The following is a 12214-nucleotide window of genomic DNA, read 5'->3' as shown; positions in this document are numbered from 1 at the left end:
TACTTTAAGTTTCAATTTCACAATGATTCATGGGAGTTCCTGATGCTGGTGCTCGATGTGTGAGTATTATTGTTTTCTTGGTAACACATGAGGATGTGTGCCTGTGGAGGTGAAAGGCAACCGGGGCGTCTGCGGGCTTCCACGCAGCCCATTTTTCTCTACTCACACGAAGTTCTGTCCTGTGGTCGTGGGCTTCGGGCCTGCCGTGTGCTTCGAACATGACCTTTTTGTTTGGGTTCCATTTACCCGCTGAACTGCAGCCGACCTCATAACTGCTTACTGTGTGCATACACACAAACCCATCTCCACTCTGCAGGACAAACAGCAGATGCGGATCCTTTGGCCATTGTTATCCAAGTCAACTTCAGGACTGATATGAACGGCGGCACATGAGACAGATGGAAGGAGTGCACGTGGACAGCTTTGTTCCTGTGGACAAAGTGCTGTTCGGCTTCGTGCCTTTTCCACCGTGGCCTCAGCCCAGCTGAGACATCGGAGACCGAAGGTGTGTCGCTCGATTCATCGCTGGGATCCTCGTGTTCCACTTGTTTGTATTATGGAACATGTTCCACTGCGGCAGAGCATTAAGTGTAATTTGTGCCCTGTAACCCCAGAGGAGCTTAAACAGCCTCAGGGTGTTGTTTCAACTTGACCCTGTGAATTCCAAATTTCCCCACTTCTGGCTCCGCAGGACTTTCTCTCATGCTCAATTTTCAAGTCTCTCTCCACCAGTTGACATATCTCAAGAACTCTGTGCTCCCTGGACCACATGAGAGAGGCCAATTTTACCTAATTTTAAAAAATGCACCAGGCTTTAAGGCAAAGATTTCAACAAAACCGCTTCTTCCTTATGCGGGTAAACAAGCACATCTGCCTTTCCGGGGTGGCTATTTTCCTTCAAAGCTCCGAGCTTCAGATGGTTTAAGATGACTTGTTTATTGCACCCACCAAATTAATCTTTCTGTTTGGAGTTTGTGTTCTCATACAGCCTGCTGCGATTTATTATCCAGGGTGATGTATGATGCTGATATGGCAAGAGGCGACATGCACATTTCAGGCACCATGATTTATTTATTTAGCCAGCAGGGCAGTAATGTGCTGTGTGTTCTTATTTTACAAAAAAATCAAGCAGCCAAGTTTGATTTTGCAGCAGGTGGATCTGAGTAGTCAGAGCAATGTTGGGAAAAAAGATGGATTTTAACCCAAAGGTGTATTTATTCACAAGCTAATAGAAAAATGCTGCATGGCCACGCATGAATAAAATCATTTAGTCACTTTAATTATATTATTCCTCCCATAAATAAAAACCAGGCACTGTTATCATTATGTGATGATACAGTGGCTGTGTTGGAAACTAGAAATTATCTGGACATGCTGGAAGCATAAACAGTTATTATCAGTAAATGACATCACTGACTCAGCTCCAGTTGATTACATGGGTTTATCACAAGTGATAAATGAAGTGGGAATTTTCAGTGGGCCGCATGGAACGAAGCAAACCGTCCTTTATCACACATTTAAAAGGTGGTCATCCAGTTTTTTACTGGGTTGATTTTGCATTCTGCATGGCAACTAGATCTCAGTAACGATAAACCAATGATATTTGGGATAACGTTTTCTGGTCGCAGTGGTGACAAGTGACCACTGATCACTTTGTGTCACCCTCCGCACTCCACCTCCCGCCCTCTCACCCTCACCCCATCCTCGGCCTTACCCCGAGCCTGGGAGCGGAATTCTGGGAACATTTTTCCATGTGAAATGCCGAGGTCCAGTCAAGGGGTGTGACGCCAGTGCATTGTTTCGACTGCAAAAAAGGAACCGCTTGTGATGAGGCCAATTCCTGTTAGTCTCAAAAAAACAGGCACTTTCTCACACCGACTTCCTTCCTCATTGGACAGCACAAAGTGATCCCAGACCAACCAGAAAAGCGACGAAGAAATATAGAGAAAGAAGAGCTGCGGCAGCGGTACGCTGGCGAGCCTCAGCCTGAGCTGCTTGTGTAGGTGAAAATGCACACAGATTGTGATCTGTTTGCACCCCGTTGTCCCCTTTATCGCCGCACAAAGACCTCTATGAAACATCCTCGCCACTATTGGCCGTCGGCAGGGTGAGCTGCTCTTATCTTTACTGCCTGCAGTGCCGTTATTGCCTCAGTGAATCCTGAATGTTTGCAGTAGCCTCCGCTGCTGAGAAACAGACAGCGATTTTGACACTGAAATCTTTCGGACTGACATTTCGCTCATTTGTTTTGAGACATCAGCGTTTGCACGGCTCAAGCCACTGAGAGAGCCGGACTCAGGAAGCACCTGCCCGTGTGGAGGGCTGCGCATTTATCTGACCCCGCTCACATCAGGTGGTTTCCTTGTTTACGTTACCTTGCTGCAGCTCCCTTTGGCCCAGCCACTATTGAATGCCCTCCTGCCACTCCTTTTTCCAACACATTCATTGATCATAAGAGGGCTCACCATGTCCTTGTCTCCTTCCCTCAGCCTCCCTGAAATTTACTTGCAAACCAGCGGGATTTTATTAAACGTCCAAAGATTCAAAACTCGACCTCTCACCTCTGTCCCCACAACACAAACAAGGCAGCCTTGACGACTGCTTTCCTTTTCCTCCTTGTGCCTCCTCCTCAGTATAAACAAGAGGGCTCATCAATTAGCCTGACTGATAACCTTGATCCTGCTGTCCCCTCTGTCACCTGTATTGCTCAACCTTAACCCAGCTGGAAAGATGGGGGGCAATTTTTCATTATTCCTGGAACACTACTGAGATTTTCCTCTCAGGATGAAAACACAGCCTCATTTTTAATAGCACAGTCACGGTCATTTGTTCCTGTTTTTCAAATACGTCTTTTTTTAATGTAATTGTGGTTAAATTGCTGCTTGGAATGGTAATGATGCAGGTGGACCAGGCACAGGTGCTGTAATTATCCCGTGACGTCCCGAAATGATTATTTGGGATAAATACATATAATCAGCCCCCGCAGATGGGTTTTATCAAATGTTTTTTTCTCCCCAGGAAGCAGTAGGTCAGTATCAAATGGCCCTGGTTCCTCCCTTGGTTGCAGGGGTCGTAGCTGAGGTGCCCTGTCCTGCTGGTGGATATTTGTTTATCCTGGCAAGAGCTTATCGGCTCTGACATCACAGACTGAAGGTGAGCCAAGTGACTCACAGGGCCAAAGACACGGTCAATATGTTAATACCTCAATCAGCTGAGCTATGACACAAATATCACGTTCTACCCCCAGCCTCCAGTCTTGAAGCAATCCCCGCTCCTGGAATAATGTCCTCTGCACTGTCTCACGGTGGCCCCCCGCTTTATTTTCTATCTTGTTATCTCAGTGAGCATTTCCTGTGAGCACCTCACTCCTCTGAAGACATGTGGTAGAGCTTGTGCTGCGTTTTGTCCACGGGGTATTGTTCTCCCACAGCCTATACGTTGTAAATTAGCTGGAAATGATCTGTGACATGAGGAGAGGGGCAAATTGGGAGAGGGGAACGAATGCAAGATCGTGGCTACCATGTGGAGTCAACACTGAACCATAAAACACATTAAAAAAGGTCAGTATGTTAAAAGGTTCTGCTGTTTTTATGCACCTACAATCAAATCTAGAGTGAAATGAACAATGTGCCGTATCTAGTTTACAGATATAACAATGGAGAAACTGGACAAATGCAATTTAGGGCCATGAGGATAAACATCAATAGTGAAAGTGAAAGTAAAAATTCAAATGACTGGAATTTGGAGAGTCGTGTTCTTGGGAATGTCTCAAAAAGCCATCAAGCTCTGTTAACTGCCCGTTTCTGGTCAAGGGGGAAGCATCCCAGCAGCCCCTCAGTGGGTCACAATTCATCAGACTGCCACATTATTGCTGTACTATGCAATTGTCATTCAAAAAAATGTAATAGATGAGATGAAAATTGATATTATAGTTAAATATGGAAGGTGGAAGTATAGCTTCATTCATTGTAAAGTGATTTAGAATCCCAGCTCAGAAAGAAATCATTATAAAATGACTTAAATCAGTGTATAATTTTAAAAAATCAGTTCAATGATTAGATAATGACTAGCTAGAGGATCACATTAAATAAACTCCTTAAATATTATTTGATACTCCCTGTGAACTTCATTCCCTTTACGACAAAGGAAATGCTACGTTGGAGAAAAGTGCACGTTTGTGACAAACACTTCCATGTTGACTGAATGAAAAGTGTGTTTATGTGAAATTTCTGGAGAGCCCGCCCCTGTTTATTCCGCCGGCCAATTCCTACTGACCATCAACACATCCCTCTTTAATGAGGGAATTCCTGAACATCACAGGATGTCTCACACACATCCTGGCCCTTAATCAAACCCCGTGCGCTCACCTATTTTACTGGTCCTGCAGTGGTGGATGGGTGACTGGTGGATTTAGGGGTTGGTGCAATCACTCCCTGAAATCATCCAAGTTTGCTATAGAATCAGTAGCAGGAAATACAATAGAATAAGAGCAGATGAGATGGCCCCATGGCCCCAAGATATGGAATTGCATTTTTGGAGCGGTGTGGATCATGCCATGTTGTGGGGATCTGTCTAGGGTAACCAGATACTCCAGAAACTTGACTTTTACTGTCACAATAACCTCCTAAGGAAATGTTCCCACCCAGTAAAACCTTGACCCATCTCTCAGTGGGCAGCTTTAAACCTAAGAGATTTTCATGCCTAGCTGACATTTTCTGTCAGAATCTACCCCCGTTGGGAATCCTCCTGTCAAAACTAATGTTCTCGTGGATGGAATGATCCCCAGGGATGTAGAGATTGACAGTAACTGGGGTGGGACAAGAAACTGATAAGTCTCTGAAGAGCCAAGAGGGCTGCAAGAGGGGTAAAAAATGCTGTGAAAAATATGTATAACATTAGCATGGCTGCAGCTATGACATGAGAATGCCCCCACCTCTAGCTGTACCCTGCCTGTAGTTGAATCACCCAATACCCGGGACAGCAGAGGCCCCATTTGTGGCTGGGTTAACTCTCAACAATCTCGTGTTAAGCCCAATGATCCTGGGAACCAACTCACAAAAGCATACATCCTTAATATGATGCTGTGGCGCACAGTGTTAGTAAGTTACGATTTCCTTTTTGGGAATATGATAAGACTGTGACCACAATTTGTCACGAACACAAACTATTGTACAATAACTATTCCTGCAAGTGCTGGGGAAATTAAAAGGAAGTTCCCCTCTATAAGAGAGATGTGGGTTGCTGTGCAGCTTTGATTGTTTACGCAAAACTGAGTGTGTTTTCGTTAAATTATGTCACAATGTACCGCAGTGGCCTTTCCAGTTTAGTTCAGGAACAAATGGTGCATGCCTCATTGGGAATGACTGTGCATTTGTTTAACTCTCTGTGATTTCCTTATCAGTAAAATAGGGACCTAAGGGACACAAAACACACTACAGCTTGAACTTTGTCATCAGAATTATTAATGTTGGCTCTTATCTAATGAATTTTGACTTCTTAATGTGGTCCATATTTTCTTTTGATCCTTTTAACCTTAATTTTCTCAGGTTAAATCTGTCTCCCTCCTTTCAATTCCAACTAAAACCGACACAAAAAGAACAGGAAACTGATTTCATCCCCATATGTCATCCAAACTTCCTATCAAAGCTGGAATGTCCCAAACTTGTCTTGACAGCAGCAGATGTTGCCCTCTGCTCCATCTAGCTATTTGTCATCACAAACTGACAGCGTGGTACTCAGCATCCTGCAGGAAACCACAGGACAGATGCAGTAATGGTGGCAAATGTGCACAAGGTTGAGTCAGACAGACCTTTTGATTGATCGTGAACTCTTTACTTTTTTCTTGACCGCTATTCCTTAGCGGGGTCACGGTGAGGATACTGGAGCCCCAACCAGGTGAAGGCAGGGTACACCGCTGGACATGTCGCCAGCTCACCCCAGGGTTCTGTGTGAGCATTTGAGCGTTCAGTACCTTGGGAGTGCTCTGAAGGTGTCCTGGCTCCTTCCACTGCTAGCAGCCTTAGCCCAGTCCCCAACAGACTGAACTATCAACACCCAGTTTTTAAATTTTGAACCCTAATTGCTGCAAACAATTATATAAATCTAGTGTTATTGTTTTGTTAATTGTTCTCTTTAGATTGTGGGATTGTTTTAAAGAGAATTACAGGACATGGACACTCTGTCTTATGACTACTGTAAGTTTGAATGCTAATTTTAGAGGCAGCGCTGACAGAATCATTGAGTTCTCTCTTACAGAATCATTTTGTTTGGTCAGTACATGCATAGAGGAACCTTAGCTTTTCTCTCCAACATTTAGTTGCTTTTCCAGGAACTTCTATATTTTCCTGGGGTTCAGAAGAAAAATCTTTCCCCTAACCACCCGATTTTTCTGAAAAACGTAATTGCAGTATTTATGCTTCCGTTTACCCACCATGTTTAAGGTCTAGCAACTTCTACAAGATTGAGTAACAGAAGAGTATGGAGTAAAAGAAGAGAAGCTTCCAAAAGTGGAAGCGCTGTTTAGCATTGTTGCTAAAGAATTCAGTAATGACTCAGAACCACTGACGGGGAGGAGAAGATGAAGATGAAAGACCACAACAGTTCTGAAGGGTCTGATTTGAATTAATCTTTCTTGACTTTGAGGTGCAGTGGACTGGGACTGTTGATGGAAAAGGAGATATTGAGGTGGAAGTTTTAGTTGGAATTTTAAAGGGATTTCCCAGCAGCAGGACCCGTTTTCTCAGTCACAAACCTTCTGGCCTTGTATAACTCCTCGCTCTCGCTGTAATAAATCAAGCTTTTCGATGTTTCCTCTCACTGTACTGAGTCAGACTCGGAGTATTGTTGAACAAGCATAAGTTGGATTTCACTTCCAAAGCATTCTGTAGCCATGGGAGAATAAGATAAGCATCTGGGCCACATTCAGGCTGGTTCCTGTTTGTCCTGTGGGAGAGTGTGGCTCCTTATTCCACCGCTGCTACTGTTAAACCGATCAGGGCACAAAGGAGAACGGGACCTGTTGCAGACAACAAGACTCCTCCTCAAACAATAGGGTGAGGGACAACGTGGGAATCCCAAGAACCCACCTTCACTGCTGAGTGTGCCGAATCTTTGGGATTGATTGATTCTACGCTCAGAAACTAAATTGTGTGACCTGAAAATAAAACAAGGCCCTGGTAGCCTCACATTTAACGATGCCATTTTGCTGGTTTGCTCTGCAGCATTTTTAAATCTGGAAATGTGGTCATTTCCCTTGCAGGTACACACCCCTGTGGCTGCCATAACCTCCAGTCATTCCAGTGATAGGACATATTCAGGCGTGATCCTGTCCTTGATGTCCCTCAACCAGGTCCAGGTCTTGAAGCCTTTCCCCTCTCTACTCTCATACGACTGCAGAAAAACCTGGAAACCATTTGGCCTCTCCCCCCCCCCCCCCCCCCCCCCCGCCACGATAATAGCAGAAAAGTGCTGCGCTGCCATGGAGAGCAAGGGCACGATCCTGATGGGAAACTGCGAAACTTCTGCAGCAACGTCTCCTTTTAGGGCTTTTAGCATTGTCTAACACCCACCCTCCATCGTACATTTCAAAAGATGGCATGCAGCTCTTATCCTTATCTGCAAGCATTGTTTTTTTCCCAACATGAGGAAAAAAGAGAGCTTATGTCGTCTTATCTCGAAAACCTCGGCTTCTCACGGAGCAAAACAAGTGCGACTAGTTCTTTACTTTTAAAGTCTTGGATTGTGTCCCACACATGCGTCAGTAATGTAACAGATGGGTTTCACACAGTTTTGCTTTTCCACATATTTTCTACCTTTTTACATGTCTCCTATAATTGTACCTCTGAATCGCTCTCCTTTCCCTTTTTTCTAAAACAATAGCTCGACTTGATTAATATTAGGCTTTGACTACCTGCTCTGCTTCTTCCTTTCTGTGCTCTTAACCCTTTACTCCATCATCCCCTCTCATTTCTTCATGCTGTCAACCAAAAGGCAGATATGTCAACTAAAGTGAGCATATTAATGAGAGAAGGGCACAAACATATCTCACACACAATTCATAATCCCTATAACACGTATATTCACTAATATAAGAGCCCGATTATGACGTTGAAGGTTTATTGTTCTTATACAATCACACAATCCAATCAGCAATCAATAAATCAATCAATTAAAGAAAAGGTTTGTTCAGAATGGTGGATCTAGCTTGTGGTCAGAGATGATTTAATGCATGTCAACGTATATTTCAGATGCATCCACACGATTCTGGGGTCATGGCTTCCTACATCCTCTGTGCTGACTGATGGAGGGACCACCAGCACACCCCTTCCTCTTTAAATTATATAGACAACTTCCAGACAATGGCTGCCCAACAATCGCCCCACAAAAAAGAAAGAATCAATCTAAACAATCTGTAGCTCTTGTTCCTTATTCAGCCTAACAGGTGGGTCAGGAAGGGGCAGGCTGGCGATAAACACAACAGATAAACACACCCTGGTGTCCTGTATGACCTGAAATGACAAGCATTATTTGAAATAAGAAAGATTTTCCAATACTCAGTTGTTCTAAAAGGTATTTCACAGCTTTGTGATGTTGTGGGAATAAAATGTGGACTTCTTTGGATGGATGCAATAATTAGCTACCCCACTTCATACCCATTAGCACCAAAAGTCTGAGCTCTCATTAGGGATGGACCATTGTCCGCTGGCAGTTAGCGACCATTTTTGACTTTCCCGTTTCAGCACAAAGAAAGAGGAGGCAAGACAGTTTGCCCACAAATCTCCCTCTGTGTGCCCGCTGCTTTACTCCACTAATTCAAACGGCAAAGTAAGGACCATCTGCTCGTTTTATACAAGTCTGCTCTCAAAACACTCACCGCTGCACATTCGGCGGTTCCATTCGTGAGCGCCAGCAGATTATTTGACCAAACAAGCGCCGAACCCTCGCCTCCAGCGAGGCCAAGGTCGACCGAACCGCGGCCGTGGAGGCTCACCATTGTTGTGAATGGGATCTGCGTCTCTTACTGGCGAGGGATAAATGGTACTGGGGCAGGAGCTGGACCGGGACATTACAGCCACAGGACAAAAAAGAAGGGCAGCTGTTCCCAAAGCATTCTCAAAAAGTGGAATGATTTGTATAGGCGATTAAACTCCTTACAACCCCAAAGGACCTGTGTTTCTAGATGGAGAGGTTATTAAATTTCCAGCCCCCTTTTTTAAAACTCTTTTTTGGCATTTCCATACTTTGGCCTGCTTTATGGCATCATGTGGGGCCAAACAAGTCCACATTAATCTACCCTTTGTATGAATATTCAGGTACAGCTGTCTGCGGTACGCAGATAGCAGCTGGTGTTCTTGGGCCCCACAGATATCCCCGCACCATGCCTGGACAGAAGCCTCAGCATCTGGGCCAAGACGGGCTCAGCCGACCCTGACAAGCCCCAGAATCACATCCCACCAGTAAGACCATCAACCCATGGTGGTCAACTCTGTGGTGAAATGAAGCATCACTGAGGACACCTCCAGATGAAAGAGCTGGATATGCCTGAGCCTGCAGATAGATTAACACTCAGACGAGGAAAAAAGTAGAATAAAGATACAGCAATAAAAGAGGGAGGCCAACTTTTAGGCAATATTTAATATAAAATTTCAAAAGGATTCTTCATTAGGGTGATAGTGATAGCGGTGTCTTTTTTTGCCTTTGCCATACTAGAACTACCTAAAATGTCTTTATTTTAGGATGTTCTGAAGGAGCCTTGCGTTAGCTCTGGAATAGCTGTCATCTGAATACCTGCAACAACAATGAAGGGTCTTTGTCTTAGTATGAGCGAGTGAGCTGAGCTCAGCAGAGAAGGTCTGATCACCAGCTGTGAAAAGCCCTCTGGTTCCGTTTTAGTTCAAACGAAATGGAGTTGGCTGCCGCCTCACAGTGCAATAGTGAGGCCTAAATCATAACCAGCTCTTGGAGACATTTGACCGCATTATTGTCTCTGATCTTTGACCCCTCTGATTATCCAGAGTAATCGTTAATGCTAATCCACCGCAAAACAACAAACAAACAAGTATGACGAGCTGATTGAAGACAAAGTCTGGTAGAGAGAAAGCATTTGCGGGAGGTGGGCCTGTGCTGCCGCCTCCCGAATTGTGTGCCCGTTGGCCCCGGCAACTTAGCCACGCCGTGCCAGGCTGACAGCATGCCAGGCTCAGAGAGCAGCTGCCAGGCCAAACCAGCAGGCGGTAATTCAGCCAGCCACAGGGAGCAGCCCCCCACCACATCCCCTTCTTGCAGGCACCTTGTAGCCCCTCATACACACACACACACACACACACACACACACACACACACACACATACACACACACACACACACAAACACTTTAATCATAACAAATATGCCAAAAGCTAATCTGAATCTCAAAGGCATTTGCAGCTGAGGTTTTTGCCAGTTTTTAAATACCTAATCAGCATTAGCAAACACATTTGAGCAGACGTGGTCGTTAATAAACAATGAAAGGCTAAAAATCTTTAAAAAAAGATCTAGAGGATGTTGTTATAATCAATTTACCACGGACATTCTTGGAAAAAGAAAAAAAGAAAAGAAAAGAAATATAAATCTTGCACATTTGGCACTAACACGCGTCCACCGATTGAACAAATCATTAACATGCACTTATTTTCTCATTATTTCTCGTAAAGGGGTGCAGGCACACAGCCTCGGGGGTCGTTGTGGGCCCAGCACCTCTGTGGTTGCTTAAGTGACATTAAAAAAAAATGCTCGGCAGGGTTCAGCTGCTGTTCTCTTGCGATAAAGACCCTCTGTGGTTAAATCCTGTTGTGAGCCCAACACGCACATCTTGCAGCAGTGTTTAGATGAGTATATGCAACATCACATTTTTCTTCCATTAGTCAAGATCTGTAATGATGATGGGAGAGAAGGAACTGGGAGTTATGCTGTGGGAGGTCTGATTACTAATCCATGTGTGAAGATCTCTTGGTCTCTGACCGCTGGTGCACGTCAGCCAGATTATTTTTATCACTACTGGACATCAGTACCTTTTCCCCGAAAACTGTTTCCTGCCAAATGAAACAATTTATTTGGCAAGTTTTTTTTTCTAACAGCTGGATTTATGGTTCCACATTAACTATGGCTAATGCACGTAACACGTGCTGTTGCCAGCATTTATGTTAAAGTAAACTAAGGGTTATGGGAGCTTTTATATACATTTGAGATATGCTGCAAAACTGGTTGATCCCAATCTCTTGAAACCTCCTTTTGCATGTATACATAATCCCATTCTAGCAGCAACTTGAACCAAATATTTAAAAGAGGAGATTTAACTGATGAATGTTGGTGGAATCACTGGTTAGCACTGCCTCATTTTGCTTTCAGCAGGAAGGTTCCGAGTTTAGGGGGCTTTCCTGTGGGGTTTGACGAACTTAAATTGACCTTAGGTGATCTTAGATGTGAATATAAGGTGTCTTGGGGCACCCCCCTCCCCCGGCCCCTCGATAGACTTGAGCCCTCTAAGGGATACAACAGGAAAAACGGGATGGATGACAGCCATCCTGCCATCGATTGATGCAGAGCTCTACCCGAGGCCTGTTCTCCTGCGTCCTACTCCCAGTATGAGGGTAACTGCACTAGTAAATATAGCGCATTTCTTCAAGACGCATATGTTGAAATGCTTCTGCGCATGTGAGGTTTTTAAATCAGTGTATTTGGTGTCAAGGGGTCCTCCCAATTAAGGTTTGCTGGCGGCAGAAACACATGATCCAAAGCGAAGCAGCCTGAACTATTGATGTGGGTTTTCTTTTTTTTTAATGCTGTACTTGACAGCCCATCTGGATGGGTCAATCTTTCTCACGTTAAATATTCATTGTGCCGTTGAATATGACCAGGGTAGCGCAAAAGAGGATCATTTTGTAACACGAGAGGGAGGGAGGGAGGGAGGGGAGAGGGTGAGGCGGTGGCTGCTGAGAGGGATTAAACAATAGGTTTCTCCCCCTAACAGATGGAAGATTGGCTGCATGGATATAGTTCACTGTCATAGTGGAACCTGATATCTGATCACACTCCCCAGTGGCCACACACGCAAGGGGATTACACATGGTCACATGAATAATGAAACTGAGATTATTTTGTTGACACGTGTCTAATTTGTTTGTGAATTAATAAACGCTCCCGCCTGTTTTCTCTCTTTGTGCCGTCCAAACCTGTG

This window comes from Takifugu flavidus, chromosome 16 (assembly GCF_003711565.1).
Source record: "Takifugu flavidus isolate HTHZ2018 chromosome 16, ASM371156v2, whole genome shotgun sequence".
Taxonomy (NCBI): domain Eukaryota; kingdom Metazoa; phylum Chordata; class Actinopteri; order Tetraodontiformes; family Tetraodontidae; genus Takifugu; species Takifugu flavidus.
Note: the sequence above shows the minus strand (reverse complement) of the source record.